General features: G+C 34.5%; 1 protein-coding gene across 2 annotated transcripts in view; it reads right to left on the minus strand.

Moving 5' to 3' along the window:
* Nucleotides 1-10,205, minus strand: part of SEMA3A (semaphorin 3A) — a 469,306-nt gene extending 459,101 nt beyond the window's left edge. For both annotated transcript variants that reach the window (XM_060632359.3, XM_060632358.3), the window contains exon 1: nucleotides 9,927-10,205. The gene's annotated coding sequence lies outside the window, so the exon portion shown is untranslated. The remainder of the gene's footprint in view (nucleotides 1-9,926) is intronic.
* Between the last annotated feature and the right edge of the window lie 8,029 nt (nucleotides 10,206-18,234).

Consider the following 18,234-nt stretch of genomic DNA (forward strand, 5'->3'; position numbering starts at 1 on the left):
ATTACAAATGAAATAATGTGTGTATACATATTTTAAATTAGAAACCAAAGAAACTAGGTGCATTATCTATTTAAAACTTCTCATTTTACAAGTAAAAATGTAGCTGTTATTAAATGATATATGTTTTTAAATGATCTGTCCATGCTAATTTTAACTTTATACAAGTATAATCTCTGAAATTTGGTAAGTTGTCTAGTCATTATCTAAGACTATGTATATAAATGCACACACATTTTATAATTACTGTATAGCTAATATCTATTCCTAGACAGTAAACTAGTAGATACAACCTGAATAGCATATTGTTTCTTAGTGTTCACTTGTTTAAATATCACTAATATAAATTCCATTTTTAAAACATTATTTATTTTGAGAGAGACAGTGTGTGCGCACGAGTCGGGGAGGGGCAAAGAGACAGGGAGAGAGAGAGAATCCCAGGCAGGTTCCACATTGTCAGTGCAGAGCCCCATGCAGGGCTCGAACTTACAAACCATGAGATCATGACCTGAGACGAAATCCAGAGCCAGACGCTTAACAGACTGAGCCGCTCAGGTGCCCCAATATAAATTCTTAGCAGTGCTTTGAGAAGTAATTAGGATTGGGAACCACAATAACAAATGCACTCAAAATGTTTTTAACGTGCCCAGCCCTTAGTCCTTTCAGAAAAAATAGCTTGAGTCAATCCTTAAACTTTAATGGTCACAGTTGCAGTTGCAGGAACTTGCCAAGTTATCATCTGCCCATGATACTGCTTCTCTCCAGAAAAGCCAGAGTTCCTGCCAAATGCACTTTCTTCCCCTAAGACATGCTGACATATAACATTATTGCTGCAGCCACAAGTGACGTACCATGGATGGGTCCTATTAGCCTGTTCCCATATCAAAGGTGGTCCTCCAGAACTAGTATCCTGAGCTTTGGAAGCAATTCCAGGCGTATCTTATGTGAAGCCTTAAGTATTTAAAGCAGTTACATAATTGATTCTGAGCTTTAGTCTTAGAAAATGTAGTCTTCACCTTCCTCAGTCTAATCTCATATAAAGGATAGAAATTTCCCTTGGATCTAGATCTTTTTCAGCCCTTCAAAATGTTGGTGTGTAGGTATATATAGTTTTTAAAGTTTACAGAGGGGCAGAGATGCTTAAATATTTTGGAAGCAAAATCAAAACGACAAATGACAGCAGGTCTCTGTGCAATAAGTATAACTGCAAATGAGGTTTTTAGTTTTTGTAGACAGAATGGAAATATGCCATGGCAGTCCTTCAAACGAATCTTCTCGAACTTCATGTTAACTATCTGTGGATAGAGAATACAATGCACTTTCCCCTTTGTCATGCCAATTTCATCTTTTATGAGCTGTCTAGTTCTATTTTCCTGGAAACATGATAAAAATTAAAAGGCTAATGGTATTACTAGGAAAAGTTACCTATGGCACAAAGGACCTTGACTGCTACGCTGTATATAGACTGGGAAAATTGTAAATATCTGATAGTAAGACTCCTGACAGGTTTCCCGAGTATGGTGACTATTTTCACTGGGCAGACCACCTGCAGGAACTTAGCTGTACCCCTGTTGTAACAGAAGATATCGGTTTCCTCAGGGAACAGGGTTTCTAATCCTTTGTTTCCCCTACCCCCCGCCCCCATTTTGATCTTCTCTGCTGTCACAAGGGGAGCCGCTGATGCTGTCCTGCTGGCAGTCTGTTGTCATCTCTTATCCTACCTCCTTCCCAGTGGGCTAGTGTCAGCAATAGCCAATGGCAGTTTTGTGAGTCTAGTGGTTTTGGAGAGTCTAAAAAGATTCCATGTGGGCAATATACAACCCAAGTCATACTAATAAAATAAATGTTTGGGTCTTGTCATAATAAAAAAAGCAAACTTCACAATTTCCAAAATGAACAAATTAAAAAAAAAAGGTTAATAACATTATTTTAAAAACTTGTAGTCTACCTACAAGATCTCTATGTAATGCTGTCCGTAGCCACAGTCATTGTTTAAAGTAACACATTAAATATAAAAATACAGTGTTTCTATAGCAGCAGAGAATAGCAAGTGATTACTATAAATATTCAAAACTCTAAAGCAGCCAAAGTAAGCCAGGAAACAATTATTTGAAATTCACAGATTTTTTTTTCCTGTTGGTGCACACAAAAGTTTGTGATGAAATTTGTTTTTTAAATTATGAACTATAGTTCTTTAAATAAAAGAAAAATCATTTTTATTTAAGAGAGCTATTACTGTGGAATGGATAATAGAAATCATTCATACACGGACGTATTTGCTTTGACACATAAACTACACACACAAGGAGCAAGTTATTTATTACATTATTGTAACAGAAATTAATGAATATGCCTAAAAACATGATATAAATACAAGGTCTGATATAAAATATACATCTTTTTCTACATGATAAAATCATCTATAACATTTGTATTCTCCTAAAGGTACCAAAGTAAAATGCCTTCTTGAAACACATGGCATTGATATCACACCCATTTCTTATATTTTCTTGAATCAAAATATGATGGCAATACTAAGACTTTTGTCAGGTAGGAGTCTTACCACATATATGGTGTATACGTGCATCCTTAAGGTCCATAATGTATTGAAATAGTTTGAGTCTCTAAATTCCAGTCCAAAGGACTGGAACTATAAAAAAAATAGCCTCTGTCCCAAGCTACCCTGCATGTGGGCATCCCAGCATGTTTGTGCACATTTGCTGCTTTCAGATAGTATATCAGCCTCTTGGAAATACTTTCATTAGTTTAATGTTATTCATAAAATTGAGAAAGTAAAACACATTGTTTATCTGTAAACTGCAAAGGACAAACCTCTTTTGCTATCAATATGAAGATTAAATGAGATAATATAAATGACAGGACACCCTGTAGTTACTTTACATTTCTATATTCACCCACGTATATTTGCTTTTGTATCTTCAAGGTAATGAAATGAGTGCACATAAGCTTTTCTTGCTCAAATTTTCATTTTGTATAAATTAAATACTTGGTCACAAAATCAGCCTTGTTTCTTTTTTTAATGTTTATTTATTTATTTTTCCAATATATGAAATTTATTGTCAAATTGGTTTCCATACAACACCCAGTGCTCATCCCAAAAGGTGCCCTCCTCAATACCCATCCCCCACCCTCCCTTCCCTCCCACCCCCCATCAACCCTCAGTTTGTTCTCAGTTTTTAACAGTCTCTTATGCTTTGGCTCTCTCCCACTCTAACCTCTTTTTTTTTTTCCTTCCCCTCCCCCATGGGTTTCTGTTACGTTTCTCAGGATCCACATAAGAGTGAAACCATATGGTATCTGTCTTTCTCTGTATGGCTTATTTCACTTAGCATCACACTCTCCAGTTCCATCCATGTGGCTACAAAAGGCCATATTTCATTCTTTCTCATTGCCACGTAGTATTCCATTGTGTATATAAACCACAATTTCTTTATCCATTCATCAGTTGATGGACATTTAGGCTCTTTCCATAATTTGGCTATTGTTGAGAGTGCTGCTATAAACATTGGGGTACAAGTGCCCCTATGCATCAGTACTCCTGTATCCCTTGGGTCAATTCCTAGCAGTGCTATTGCTGGGTCATAGGGTAGGTCTATTTTTAATTTTCTAAGGAACCTCCACACTGCTTTCCAGAGCAGCTGCACCAATTTGCATTCCCACCAACAATGCAAGAGGGTTCCCATTTCTCCACATCCTCTCCAGCATCTATAGTCTCCTGAAAATCAGCCTTGTTAAAATATACTTCTAACATTATTTAAGAAGTGAAAAAAAATGAATGTATTAGTGTTATACTATCTCATAGGGTAGCTAAGAGCAAAGATGCCAATATATGTCAATGTTTTATGTGAATATGAAGATATTTTTGTTAGTACAGCATTCCTGTTCTTCACCATGTGTCAGGCAATTGTTGGCTAGGACTATAGGGTAAACGAAGCTGAATTCCAGGATTCAGTTTTAGAGGCTCACTTTTAAATGGTAAAGGTTTTTGGATTCCTTTGTTAATTTTCTTTCATTTCTTAAATCCTTCAGAACAGGACTGAAAAGAGACCCACCAAGAAATGGAAAAATCAAATATGAATCCCTCATTAAGCTCACAAATTAAGGAAATTGAGAAGTGTTTGTTCACGCCAAGACATAATTTTTCATGGAAACTCCTATTTTGTTAAATGAAACTCAGGCTGAGATAAAAGTTTTCTGATTAAACATCACTGAAATATATTTTAATATAGGGGAGAAAATATGTGTGATGGTTTATACAACATAAGTTATACCAAACATAGAGTCCTCCACACATACAAAACCCTTTAAAAGCCAGGCAAGTCCTGAATGAGACATCAGATGCTGAGCTGATGCACTCTCATGGCCTTCTATGTCTCATAAAAATTTCTCATTTTTCCTGGTCACTTTACAAAGAGCTTTTCACAATTCTTTCGTGTGCAAATAAATAAAAAAATGTTGAATGGCCGATATTCTATACATTTTAAAAACGACCGAATAATTGTCTAAAAGAGGACCTGAACCCCAGTGTTCTACTTCATGTTCAGTATTCCACTTATAAGGATTTTAGTTTTGTAATTCAGTCAAACCCAAGTTTAAATACTAACATGGATATGTGTACTTAGTAGCAGATGGTTATCTAGGGAAAATAAATTCTAGAATGACTGAAAATACAGTTTATCAGGAAAGTTATGATGCAGCATGTGTAATTTGTACAATATTAAGGAACAAAACAAAATGAAGTTGACTGCTAATGAAACGCCTCTTTGAAACCCTGAGTTTGTCGCACCTCCAACTTTAACTCTGAACACACAGCAATGATAAAATGTACTTCATAACAAAATTAAAAATTCATGCCACTCTCTAAACAGGATATAGGTGTCAATGAGCCTAAAATGAAGAGAATATTTAATATTAAGCAATATTAAGAAGAATTTTTGGATACTGGTTGCAGAAGTAAACCCATGGTAGCTAGGAGTCTGATTTGTGTAGGGAAACTGGGACCAAGAGCCTTCCTTCCACACAAAGCAAGGACATGCATGAATCGAGTTGTGGTTGACTGCTGGTTTTGGCTTCAAGATGTATGAGACTATAGCAATTGTGACCACCAGATATGAACGGAACTGTCCGTCAGCACAATGTCTAAACCTACAGTGTTCTCAGTATTTCCCTGGAACATAAGCCAGTAGTAAGTAAGCCAGTATGAGACAATATCAGAATTAATTGTAGACTGGACCCCTGGTAGAAGGCTTGGGATGAGTCAGGCCAAAAAAAGGAGGGGGATGGGATTAGGAGACCCTCCCAGTGAAGATGACCCTACAAATGAAAATGAAGTGTTGTCTGGATAATCCAAAAAGGATTTATGAGGGTAAGATTAACTTCAAGAAGCTAGCCTGTTGATCTCTTTGAGTTATGACAGTGATAGGGAAGTCTCTGATCGAAGTTTTTCAAGTAATCATCAATCCTCAAGGTTTTTAGGGCTTTCAGATCTTGTCACTATAGATTAATTCTCTTAGGATCTTAAGATTAGTTTGAAAAAAAAAAATACTTGTTTTCTTCTCTGTCTTCTTTTGTATAAAAACAGTCTATGATTTTATAAATGCCAAACATATTTAAATATCTTCATCCCATACCTTTTTATTCATCAGATATCTTTTATCAACACAAAAGGATATATGAGAATTAAAGTAACATTTTTACATATCCAGTTTTTTAAAAAGTGGGTTGGGTTCGCTAAAAATTTGAAGTAATTTCCTCATTTTCATTAAATTTGCCATGCATAAAACTGCTTGTGTATATAGAAGTGGATCTCTCACCTTAACAATTATGATAAGATAGGCTTTTAGAAATAAAAAACTCCCTGTAAAATGAATATTCTGTCTTTATCTGGGAGAAGATACACAAGCCCATAATGACAAAAGTTATATTATGAAATAGAAGGGTTTTTTTTATCATAAATATTTTGTTTTTGAGTTCTCTACAAAGAATATTCTCAATCATATTGATAAAGGTCTGTCTGGGGGAGAAAGTGTTCCAGCAGAGGGTCATACGACAGATATAGTTCCTTGGAAAATCTGTATCTGAAATAAAATATTTCAAATAGGTTTTTTCTAGGCTATGCTTACATGACACAAGTATTCACAGATAAAGAGAAATTCAATGATCATTCTATTAAAAAAAAATCCAGATGGTCCTACTAAGTAACTAAGGCCTGAAAATCTTTAAGAGTGAATAACTGCTCACTTTTTTTCACTGCCGTAGTGGTTGGTGGGAATGTGTTTAGGTGACTCTCATTCAGAGACCATTGTGATTAGCATCACCCCTGTTAAGTTCAACAGTGGATTGGTTGGAAATATCCTGAGTTGACAAACTCTTCTCAGAGACCTAACACGAATGGAAAATTAACAATTGAGTGAGGGTAGAAGGACCAGTTCTTCTCCCAAAGAGATAATAGCTGTAACTATTGAAATGAGATAATGTAACTATTGAAATGTACTATTACAACTATTGAAATGTAACTATGAAATGAGATAATAGCTGTAACTCCCATACTTGTCGTAAAACCTCTGAAAAGTAGTAGGGTCTATACGTACTGAATGATGATGTAAACTGAAGTGTGGTCTTACTCACTGGCATTTAACGATTTATGTTTTGTTTGATTGGGTCGTCTATCTATTTCTATTTATAAATCTCTTTCAGAATTCAAGTCGTCCTGATCAGGTGATCAGAGATAAAGTCAACTTGGCATTGATAACGAAGTCACCTGTTAGGGAAGCAGTGCAGTCTAGTGTTTAGAAGATTTATCTGTCCTCATGCAAAGTTAATTTGAATCCAAGTTCCACTGCTTACCAACTACATGGCACTGGTCAAGTTCTTCAACCCCTCTGGTTTTACTTTTATAAATGGGAATAGAAACAGTACCTACTTCATTGGGCTATCAGGACTAAATAAATCATGGGTACCAAATGCTCAGGGCAGTGTTTGGTTCCTTGCAAGTGCCCAATTCATGTTATTCATAGCACCCTACCTGGAAATGGTTGGCTTCTGATTCATAACAAAAATGGAAGCCTGGATAGAAGAGTACCCGGAAGACACTGTGGGCACTGATAAGGTGGGAGCACATCTAGGAAGCATTGTACCCGTTGTACAGTTGGCCACACTGTCTCTTCCTTGAGTGACCACTGAAATTTCACTGTCTTTTTCCCCATACTCTCTATCTTGATATGTAACATAGTTCCTTTGTTTTAAGTGAAAATGGAGTTATTAAATCCTGTGTTGATTTATGGTTAAAAATTAAAATTCTTCAAGGAAGCAGATCTCTTAGAATAAGTTGATATATCCTGTGATTTCTAAAAATTTTCCAAGTATTTTAGAATTTGTGTGAATAAATATAGTGTATATATTTTCCACTTACTTCCATTATTTGTATTGTCGAATTATTCCTACTGCAATCTTATTTGAGAACATGTACAGATAAAGCCACAGCGACACAGAACACTTACATAAATGAAAAGACAAGGGTATTTATTTAAAATGTAATTTGTCAATTGCTTAAATTTCAACAGGATATTTATTAGTAAAATGTAATTCCTGTAAAAAAAGTATTTGTTTTACTTTTAAGTTAGACTTAACCTTAATGCTTTTCAGCATAAGATTTAACTGGGATGGTTATAACAAAGCCACTGTTGTAAATTATAGATGACTCAATTGCTTCTTTGAGGATATCAATAGATGTAATTACTGTCTTATCACCACTTAGCTACATATCCTTAAATGAATTTCACCATTGGTGAAAAATCATTATTTGCATGAGTTCTTTGTGTATATTTACTTGCTGGCATATAGCTACCATTTAAGCATAATAAATCTTGTGTAAAATATCAAACCCTTCCTGTCACTCCATCTTTATTCCCACAGTGACTCTTCAAATTTATTAAATTAACTGCAACTTAAGCAAAGGCGATATATTCCAACTCTTTGGATAAAGTGTAAAGTTCTCATTCATCATTCTATGCCTTCAATAATAAGCTTGAATGATTTTTTCACTTACTTATTTTTTTACCGAACCAAATATTCCAACCAATGTGTTATCATCATATAAAATTAACCACAAAGTATTTAAAAAGTTCAGCATAGTACCACTTGATTTTTATTATACTTTGAAAGGCAAATGAAGTAAATCAAGGAGAAACAAATCTAAAGGCAGTGCTGAAGTGAAGTCCAGCCTTTGAAAAAGGCTTCCTATTAATCACAGACCTGACCTTTTCATTAAGGGGCACTTGTTGGAGTCATTGACACGGTTACAGCATTCATATGTGTGAACTGTACTCCATGGTATTCATGTACTGGGGAAGGCATAGTGAAATTAGATTCTCTCCCTGTAGGGGGTAGACATTGACCGCTATTCAATGCCAACAATTGTCGGTTTAAGTATTTCATGAAGAATGACTTTTAAACTGCATTTACTCTACCATCAGTAATGTCAAATGCAATTCTTAAAGAAATATATTTAACAAGCAATAATTAATTAAACCTCTCATAGCAGCAACTTTATCCGAGATAAATCATTTCTGAATATACACAAAGGAGTCATCAGGATTCTACCGTCATGGTTTTTAAACCATCAATTTCAATGATGTCCATCTGTAATAGTTAGAAAACAAAAACAAAACGCTGGCCGGTAGGGAATTATTTAAACAATGCAACAGTGTTTTATCCAGTTTCACCTGTCTATGTACCCTATATATGTACATTGTCTTTTGAGACAACAATGCCTTCCAGACTAATTTTTTTAAAAAGCCTAAGTTAAAAAAAATCCTTGAATGATTGCAAAGAGCTATTATGACGTGCTGACAGTTTTTAACTGCATCCTTTTTAATATTATTATCTTTGGGCAATATGTGATGCATTGAATTTGGAATCCTAACTGGAATCTTTGTCAGAGCATATGTCCCATGCGTTTATTTCTTACATGGAACATCATACATTTGAACAGCAAACACATTCTTTCACATTGGCTGACATTCCACCTGAAAAAGTCCACCACAGTTAGCTTGTTAACACAATTCAGGATATATGGTATAGTAGTAAAAAGATTCCCCATAGCCAAGTAAAAATCAGAGTAGGGGGCTCAAGGAACAGGGCTGCATTTAGATCAAATCTGAACTTGAAGTTCAAATATAGTTTAATAGTGAATCTCAAGTTGTAAATGCAAAGTAAACGCAAAGTGAAGGCTGCTTTAAACCAAGCATGAAAGACCAAAAAGTCAAAGTTGAGATTTCCTACATCTGGCTTTAATATCTCTTCCTATGCTATCAGACAAATGACCTTTGTTTTGTTTTGTTTGTTTAAAAATTCATTATCATTGTCATTGCTGCTACAACTTAATGCTGCGTTTAGTTTTTAGCATCTTTTCTTTGGTAAGAGATTGAGCTGTAGAATGGATTTGTTGAGCAAAAATTTCAGGCAAATGCCACACATTAGCAAACAGTGACATAACAATACAGCTATGCAGAAAAGTTGAAAACTATTTTCGAGAAAAGTATGTGCTTCTTACATATTTTTTTTATTGTCAGAACTGTGACGAAACACTTGCTACCATTATTCCTGACAGCAATAAAGGACATTTCACCCAGAAATAGTGAGTAATATGCCAGGCTACAGGATTGAATTAGCAATATTATTAGCACCACATTTTAGTTCCGAGACCTTCTGAATGAGGAAGGCACTTGCAGAGTATTTAAGCTTCAGTGACAGTGCCAAGGCACTGTGCAAAACGAAACCGGAGGAAATCCACAGGGTTATGAACGCAGGCTTTTTGCTAGTTCACTTTTGCAGTCTTTAGAGGATTCCCTGAGAGTAAACATCCTTAATTAATTCCCAAGTAAAAGAAGAATAAATTTTCCACTTACTGCATTTGCTGTCCTTTGTCCACACGCTGAAGTCAAAGAGCTGTTCTGCTGTTCTTACCTAGCTCCAGGTTGCCCTCCGGATTAGGCATAAACGTGAGCGGCAAGAAGCGTGTTGACTCTGTAACTGTACAAGGAGCAGCCCATCTCACTGCTGCTAGCGAGCCGGTCAGGACAGAGTGCTAAACTTCAGCATGAGAGCACAGCATCTATTACCCCTGAGGCTCTACCATTTCACCTACACCTGGGCGGATCTATCAAGCTTCATCTCTATTAGAGCTATTTGACTCTGTGGTTTAAGAGGGAGGAGGAAAAAAAAAAAAAAGAGGCTTGCCGTTGTCACACTTGTTTCCTATTAAAAGGCCTTACGGTGGATTGAGTAATTGTGTACGAAGGTAGTCTGGCTGGCAGATGTGTGCAGCCCCAGCGGAGCCCTAGATTCAAGGCAGATGGGTTGTACCAGGGCGCAAACAACATTGAGAGAGAGAGAGGCGTGATTAAAACAGCAGGCCTCTGTTTTATAGTGCTGGAAGTGGGGTAGCATTAAAGCTCCTGGGAATCAGAGTTCCCCAAATGGCACTACTCTATAGAAAGAAAAACAATAAATTCAATAAAAAAGAAAGATGTTCAAGCTACAGAAGTTATGGAGGTATTTATAATATTCACTTTAACTATTAATGAAGGATTAAATGAAGCACCTTTCCCCCAATACTCCAACTGAACTTAATTAAAACTACTCAATCATGGGTCATCATGGGTTATTGATAGTGTTAATGTGATGGATTTGAAACAGATCCCTCATTCTGCCGCATAAGCCATGGTTATCTTTTTAATCTGAATTAAATTGCTTTAAGGAGATTTACACTGTCAGGCAGATTGACATTCTGCAATAGGACTTTTTTTTTTTTTTTTTTTTTTTTTTTAATGTGGTTGAGGCCAATGGTTAAAAAAAAAAAAAATCCGCTTGTAGGTATTTCTGCCTGCATACCACACATTATCTCAAGCACCTTAACCCATGGAAACTTTAGGGCTTTCTGTGTCACCTCTCTGACAATCAAAACTAATCAGAAGGTGTATAATAATAATAATCAGAATGAATATAATTCACTTTCCCAAATCAGAATCGTTTGATCTATTTTCCTATGTTGTTGAGAGCTACTTCCCTTTGTTAAATAGTGCACAACTACTATTATTAATAATGATGATGGTAATTAAACAGTTGCTACATGCATTATCTCTTTTGAGTCCTACAATGACACCTTAAGGTCAATATTGCTATTATTATCTCTCTTTTTTTCACCTGAGGGAAAGAGTTGGAGTTGGTCGCATAGTATGATTTGTAAGCACAATACCATTGGATCTGACTCTAGAATCTTCACTCTTCACTATGTCATACAGTCTCTGTACAAAATAAATTTTATCCTGCACAAAATAAATGATTTTCATCGCTTTCTTTTATAGAAAACTTGGAATGGATTTTTTCTTTTATTTCTCTTGGTAGTTATAATTTAGAACTAAATACTCAAGCTTTGTGTGTCCAAATAGAAATATTGTCCAGCCCACAGAGAAGTTGCACTAATGGTTCTAAGGATCAATGAGGGGAAGAATTGCTTAAGAACATGTAATTTAAAAATAATTCATTGACACAGTTTCTTATAGTTAAAACATTTGAGCCAATGTTTCTTTAATTTTTTAAAATGTTTTATTAATTTTTGAGAGAGTGCAAGTGGGGGAGGGTGAGAGAGAGGGGGGACAGAGGATCTGTAGCGGGCTCTACGCTAAGAGCAGCTAGCCGGATGTGGGGCTTGAAGTCACAAACCTCGAGATTATCACCTAAGCCAAAGCTGGACGCTCAACCAACTGAGCCACCCAGGTGCCCCAGCAAATGTTTCTTAATATTTCTAACTAGTACACGGCAAGTTAGTGGAAGAAGGAAGAACTAAGAATTTCAATAAATAAATAAATTCTTAATTTTATATTCATTTTACACATTTCCCTAAATCAATCCAAATCTATTTTTTGAGTAATAATTTCTTATTCTCCCTCTAATGTTTTACCATTTTCCAGTGAATTAATGCTATATTTGCTCTAATAGAAGCTTTTTTTACTCAGTGGTAAAATTATATTACGGAGTATATGAAAAAAAATTTGTTAAAAACCCCTCTCACTTTATTTCTAGAGACAAAAAGACAGAAAATAAGTCTGAAAATAAATTTATACTTCCATGAAAATTTTATTTAAATAATGAAACTTAGGGGCGCCTGGGTGGCTCAACACGTTAAACGTCCGACTTCAGCTCAGATCATGATCTCACACTCCGTGAGTTCAAGCCCTATATCGGGCTCTGTGCTGACAGCTCAGAGCCTGGAGCCCGCTTCAGATTCTGTATCTCCCCCTCTCTCTGCCCCTCCCCTGTTCATGCTCTGTCTCTCTCTGTCTCAAAAATAAATAAAAACATTTAAAAATTTTTAAACAATGAAACTTAGATTTATTTAAAAGTTTTGTCAAAGATAAACAAAATAAAAATCTGGTCATGAATAACAGCATGGTCTTATGCTATATGCCACATTATACTGACATCCATATTTATAGTCCTCTGACTTTGGATGTTTATAATACTCTGCTAAATATTAGCAAAAATGTATTCCTTATATTTCTACCCAAGATATGAGAATAAGAATAAATATGCTTTAAAATGCAAAAAAAAAAAAATTAAGTATTAAAAGATGATGAAGGAGAAATATAAGGTATCATAAAAGTGGGTATTGAGTACCAAGAAAAAGGAGCAGAGATAAAAACAAGGAGTAGAGATAAAAATACTGGAGACAAAGCAGACTGTGACTTAAATGTAACCCAAGGGGCCAATGCAACTTGAAGAGACCTAAATGGTTAACTACTGTTTGTACATAGTCACCATTAAGGAGAGGGCCTTTTAAACAATGTCTGGTTATTTTACAGTGTGTGTTTCTATGTGCAAAGATTTGGATGTCCTAAAGACATTATAAGCAAACATTGATATTCAAGTTACAGAAAATATGCTACTGAAAGAATACAGATGTACCTATAGAAATACTTACTGAACAGGAGAGCAATTAATCTTAATTTTCTTTAGTTGGATTTAAGTAAATTAGGTTAAAGTTTATCTGTGACAATTTGAAATCTGTTTGATGAACATCAGCCAAACTTTAGCATTTTCAGAGTTCAAAAATTTTCATTGGAAAAACAAACAAAACTACATCATGGTTTTATATAAAATGCCATGAATACCTTCATTGTGATTTTTTTTTTTTTTTTTTTTTTTTGTATCTTGGCTGAAAATGGGACATATTGGAAACATCCCAAGAAACAATGTCCTGGGGAGTTTCCAGTCTAACTTATATACCAAAGTTTGGGTAAGAATTGGAGAAGCATACAGACTTTACTGTGATTTATTTCTAGGTTTATTCACAACCAATCATATAAGCCTATTCTCAAGAGAGTCTTTTATACCAAATGTCTAATTTATGAACTAATGATCTAATGCTTGCTGTTCCCCACCCGCCTTAGGAAGGTAAAAATCAGAATTTTCCCAAAAACAAACCCCTTGTCACTGATTTTCACTCCTTTGCATTGAGTTTGTCACCATCCCACCTACACACAGTATCCTCATTAGTTGTCCTGATAGTGACTATGGGCACTGTGGCGATCATATGTGGATGTGATGTTTGATTCGTAAGATTGTTTCAATAAATTCCAAATGTGATCTGCCATTTCCAATTCATTATCAAAATATTTTGTTAAAAATAATGTACAAATATTTCTGTTTTATATTTTTATTCAAATATTTAAGATATTATGTAAATGAAACCAAAATTCATGGTATTTTTATATTATCTGGTTCAAGATTTTATTAAAAAAAAACAAACAAACATGTGTGTGACTTGGGCCAAGATTTAAAGCCCAAATGGTGAATAATTTGCATTCCAAACTGCTTACTTTCGAGTTTAAGGCAATAAAAAAAAAAAAAAAATGCTTGTGCTGATCCCTGGTAGCAAGTCAGTATTTCTGAATAAAATTGCTTCAACTCTTAAATGTAAATACCCTTTATATGAATTATCTTCAACAATATTCCATATCCTTCCATGTTTCTAACCCATGGTTTCAATACTTGGCCTTGTTAACAAAAGAAATGAAACACACAGAGCCTCATTAAAGCGTGAGATCAATTGTGTCTTCTACATAGAAGTGTTTTTATCTAGTGTGGTTTAGGTGGTTGCAATTGTATGTAAGGTGAAGATGGGGCAGAAAGTTGTATTCCTGCTGGTTCTAGAACAGGGGAAATTGTTATTTTTTTGGTTGTTGTTGACTCTACAGCTCTAAAATACATCATGCATTGGCAGAAAAAAAAAGTGTATATCCCAAACATTAAGTATTCTATTAACTTGATGATATGATTTTAATAGTACAGGATAATATGTCAGTAAGACAGGGTGCACAGGATTAGAGCAGAGGAAATATCTCTATCAGTAGTTCTGAAAAAAAGTATACCTACGTTTGTCAGGTAGATGTGAATAATCAAGAATTTCACAAATACTTAGGAGAATTTTTTTTTTATGAGACCAGGCATGATATAATTCTATAACAAAAATACTTCCAACCCTAGTCATCTTCTTACTCTATTAGATCTTAAATACTTTCTTTAAAATGCCCTCTGTCCAAGGTCAAGAGCATTCTTAACAAATTTTTACTGTGGTAAAATGTTAATAATGATCTAGGAGGAGGAGGAGAACAGTTCCTCCCCTAGAATATTTTCTTAAATTGTTCTTTATCCTCTGGATTAGTTAAAGACATTAGCTAGTGGTCACTGGAAGGCTAGTACAGTACACCTTTCAAAGGACCAGTTGTATCACAGAAGAGTTTTCCTGGGAATTATGAACAGTTTGGGGTATCAAAAATGGAACACAGAACATCAAAAAGGCTCCAAGTTGGTTGAAAGTCTTAATTCCATAAACCCACATGAGGAGGTGAAGCCAAGTAAGGTTTATGTGTGGAAAAAGATAGACCAGGGTGATGGAAAAATTGGGCAAAGGCTGGAGGTAGGGGACACAGGGGAATTTAAATGAAAGGAAAGAGATCTAAAAAATAGTTGTACCAAGTTTAGAATTTTACTTAGGCCAATACGAGAAAATATATAAATTAATTGGAGAATGTTTGTGACTCAATTAATCCAAATGCTAAAACTATAAAATAAAATTATTATTTTCACCATTCTTCAAGATATGTCAGGCAATTTTTAATTCAGCTCAACTGATAACAGCCACCTCTTATTAGCTATTACTGATGTAGACATCATAAAGAAGCAAAGCAAGGCATAGTGTCTGACCCCAAGACATTTTACAAACTACCTGAGATGAAAATATACACACACAATAAATTAAATGAGATTTTATGATCAGAAAGAATGATACAGACAATAAATTTAATAAGAGTTCAGAAAAATGAGAAATCAGTGTGGGTTGCATGAATTCAGAGGTACAGAAGGACATCATGTGGTTCAGAAATGATGACAAAAACAGACTATATCAAATAAAGGGTTTGAATGGGGGAATCATGGAGAAAGTCTGGGAGGGGCAAGATTATGTAGAACAAAGAAACATTGTTGGAAGTTTTCTGGTAAGTGTCTGGCATGATAAATATATTTTAGAAAGATTAATTGGAAGGGATTAGAAAAAGGCAAGACAGCCTTTGAGTCTGCTGCAATAACTCAGGCACTGACCTACATTTCTCATTTGATTATCAACTTTTCACTCTGCTTGAGACTATCCCCACAGACATATATACTCTAGTCCTCCTCACATTCCACTCCCATTTCTACCCCTGTGTTCATGCCATGCACTTGTGGTTCAGTGGAAAGTGAGATTTAACAAGTCTTTGATTTAAATCCCTATTCCATCACTTAATAGTAATTTAACTTCCCCAAACCTCAATTATAAAAAAAAAAAATGGGATTTTAATCTGTGCTTGTGAAGTTTACTTGTGATGAGATCATTGAACTGGAACTTTATACAATGGAATGAATATAAGCTTGTGGTTGGATAATCAACGTCGTTCTCTGTATCCCTGATACCTGACCTCATGTTCGTATCCTAGTACAGATGTCATAAATATTTTGAAATGTTTGTATATCTTAATATTTCTCAAAGCATTTATCAGAAACACAGAAAACTTACTGAACTTCATTCTTTAGGATGACTAGATGGATTTAACTAATGATAATAATACTAAAAACAAATGAACAAAAATTTGGATTCAAAAGAAATTCCAAAGCTAGAAGCAGCAAGACTTCATAACTAATTAGAGATGAATGAAGAGGTTGAGTGAAAATCAACCCTACAAGTAACTGGGGGAAAAAAAACACACTAGTGGATTGAACAAGAGCAATATTTATTCAATACTTCTTTGTTCAACTAAGAGCAAGGTAGAAGCAGCCTTCCAAGTGTTGTATGGAATAATTTTTCAAACAGTAAGATATCTACTATCTTTCCTTCTGCTGTGGCATTTTTGGCTAATAATAGATGTCACTTTAAGGTCCAAAATTGCTGTTGAAATTTTGGTCATTGTTTTTGTGATGATCAGAAGGAAGACTGGCAGGGTAAAGAAGACCATAAGTGTTGCTCAGTTTCCTTAAAGGGAAAATCCAAAAGGTTTTACCCAGCAACCTTTGCTTATATACTAGCTTCACAAATGTAACCAAAGTTGATGGAGTCATTTTAATTTCCTGGAATATAAATAAGGAGTTTATTCCTGGAAAAGACAAGTGGATGCTTTGGATAGGAAACCAAAAATCTCTTTCTTACCAAATGAATTGAATAATGATATTTTGGAGACACACATATACTTGGGTGTCAAAAACATTTTTCAGGTGGATTTTGTAAAGCATTAACTTTAAGGATGAATGAGCAGATGAATGATGAATTACAAGATGTTATGTCCATGAAATGGCTGAAAAAGAGTTTCTGATTATATAGTAAGCAAGTAATAAAGCAAATTAGGAGCATCTAATTAATGAAACTAGGCCAGTCAAGTCAATAAACTTCCAAACTCCATTTAGACCTATTTTTTTTTAAAGTAATACTCTCCAGAACTTATATAATGAGATCTTTTTAATAATTAGATATGTATTAATATATAGACACATAAATAAACATGTACATATAGATACATATATGTGTCTGCCTATCATAACCCAAATAAGGATCAGATTAAATTTTTTAAAAAAATTTAGAATTATGTCAAAAGTCATCTATATGATACTCATTTGACTGTATTGATCAATTCCACCAAAAGGCCAAATTAAAAAAAAAAAAAATTGTACTATACAATACAATTGTATTTACAAACAATTGTATAATACAATTGTATTATACAATTGTATTTTTGGAGAATACAATATTTACCAAGATACTTTATTAAGATGCTTCCCTCAAGTATTTTTGTAACAATTGTATTATTATACAATACAATTGTATTATACAATTGTATTTTTGGAGAATACAATATTTACCAAGATACTTTATTAAGATGCTTCCCTCAAGTATTTTTGTAACACAGGAGAGAACTGAATGGTTATATTATATGACTTGTGAATACTTCCCCCTCCTATTCTGTAGGACTTTTCCTTCTAATAACTGTGAACTTCGATGCATAAAAGTTTTACAATTTGATTTAATTTAATTTCTCTTTTTTTTATCTTCTTGCCTGTGCTTCTGGTGTCATAGCTAAGAAATCAACGCCAAATTCAATGTCATAAAGCTTTTCTCCCATGTTTCCTTCTAGGGGTTTTATATATTTAGCTCTTACTCTAGGTTTTTGATCCATTTTGGATTAATTTTTGGATATGTCATTGGGTAAAGGTCCAACTTCATTCCTTTACAGGTAGATAATAAGTTTTCCCAATACCGTTTGCTAAAACACTGCACTTTCCCCATTATATAGAGATTTTGGCAATCTTCTTTAAAATCTTTGATGATATATATGAGGGTTTATTTCTGGACTCTCTATTGGTCTATATGCCTGTAATTATGCCAGTATATACTGTTTTGATTACTGCAGCTTTGTAGTAATTTTGAAAGCAGAAGCTGTGAGACCACCAACTTTGTTCTTTTGCAAGATTGTTTTGGTTATCTGGAGCCCCTTGAGAGTCCATATGAAGATTAGAATTGATTTTTCCAGCTCTTCAAAAGACATCATCAGGATTTTGACAGAGATTACATTAGATCTATGGATTTCTTTGAGCTGTATTTACATATTAACAATATTAAATTTTCCAATC

The sequence above is a fragment of the Panthera onca genome, chromosome A2 (assembly GCF_046562875.1).
Source record: "Panthera onca isolate mPanOnc1 chromosome A2, mPanOnc1 haplotype 2, whole genome shotgun sequence".
NCBI lineage: Eukaryota > Metazoa > Chordata > Mammalia > Carnivora > Felidae > Panthera > Panthera onca.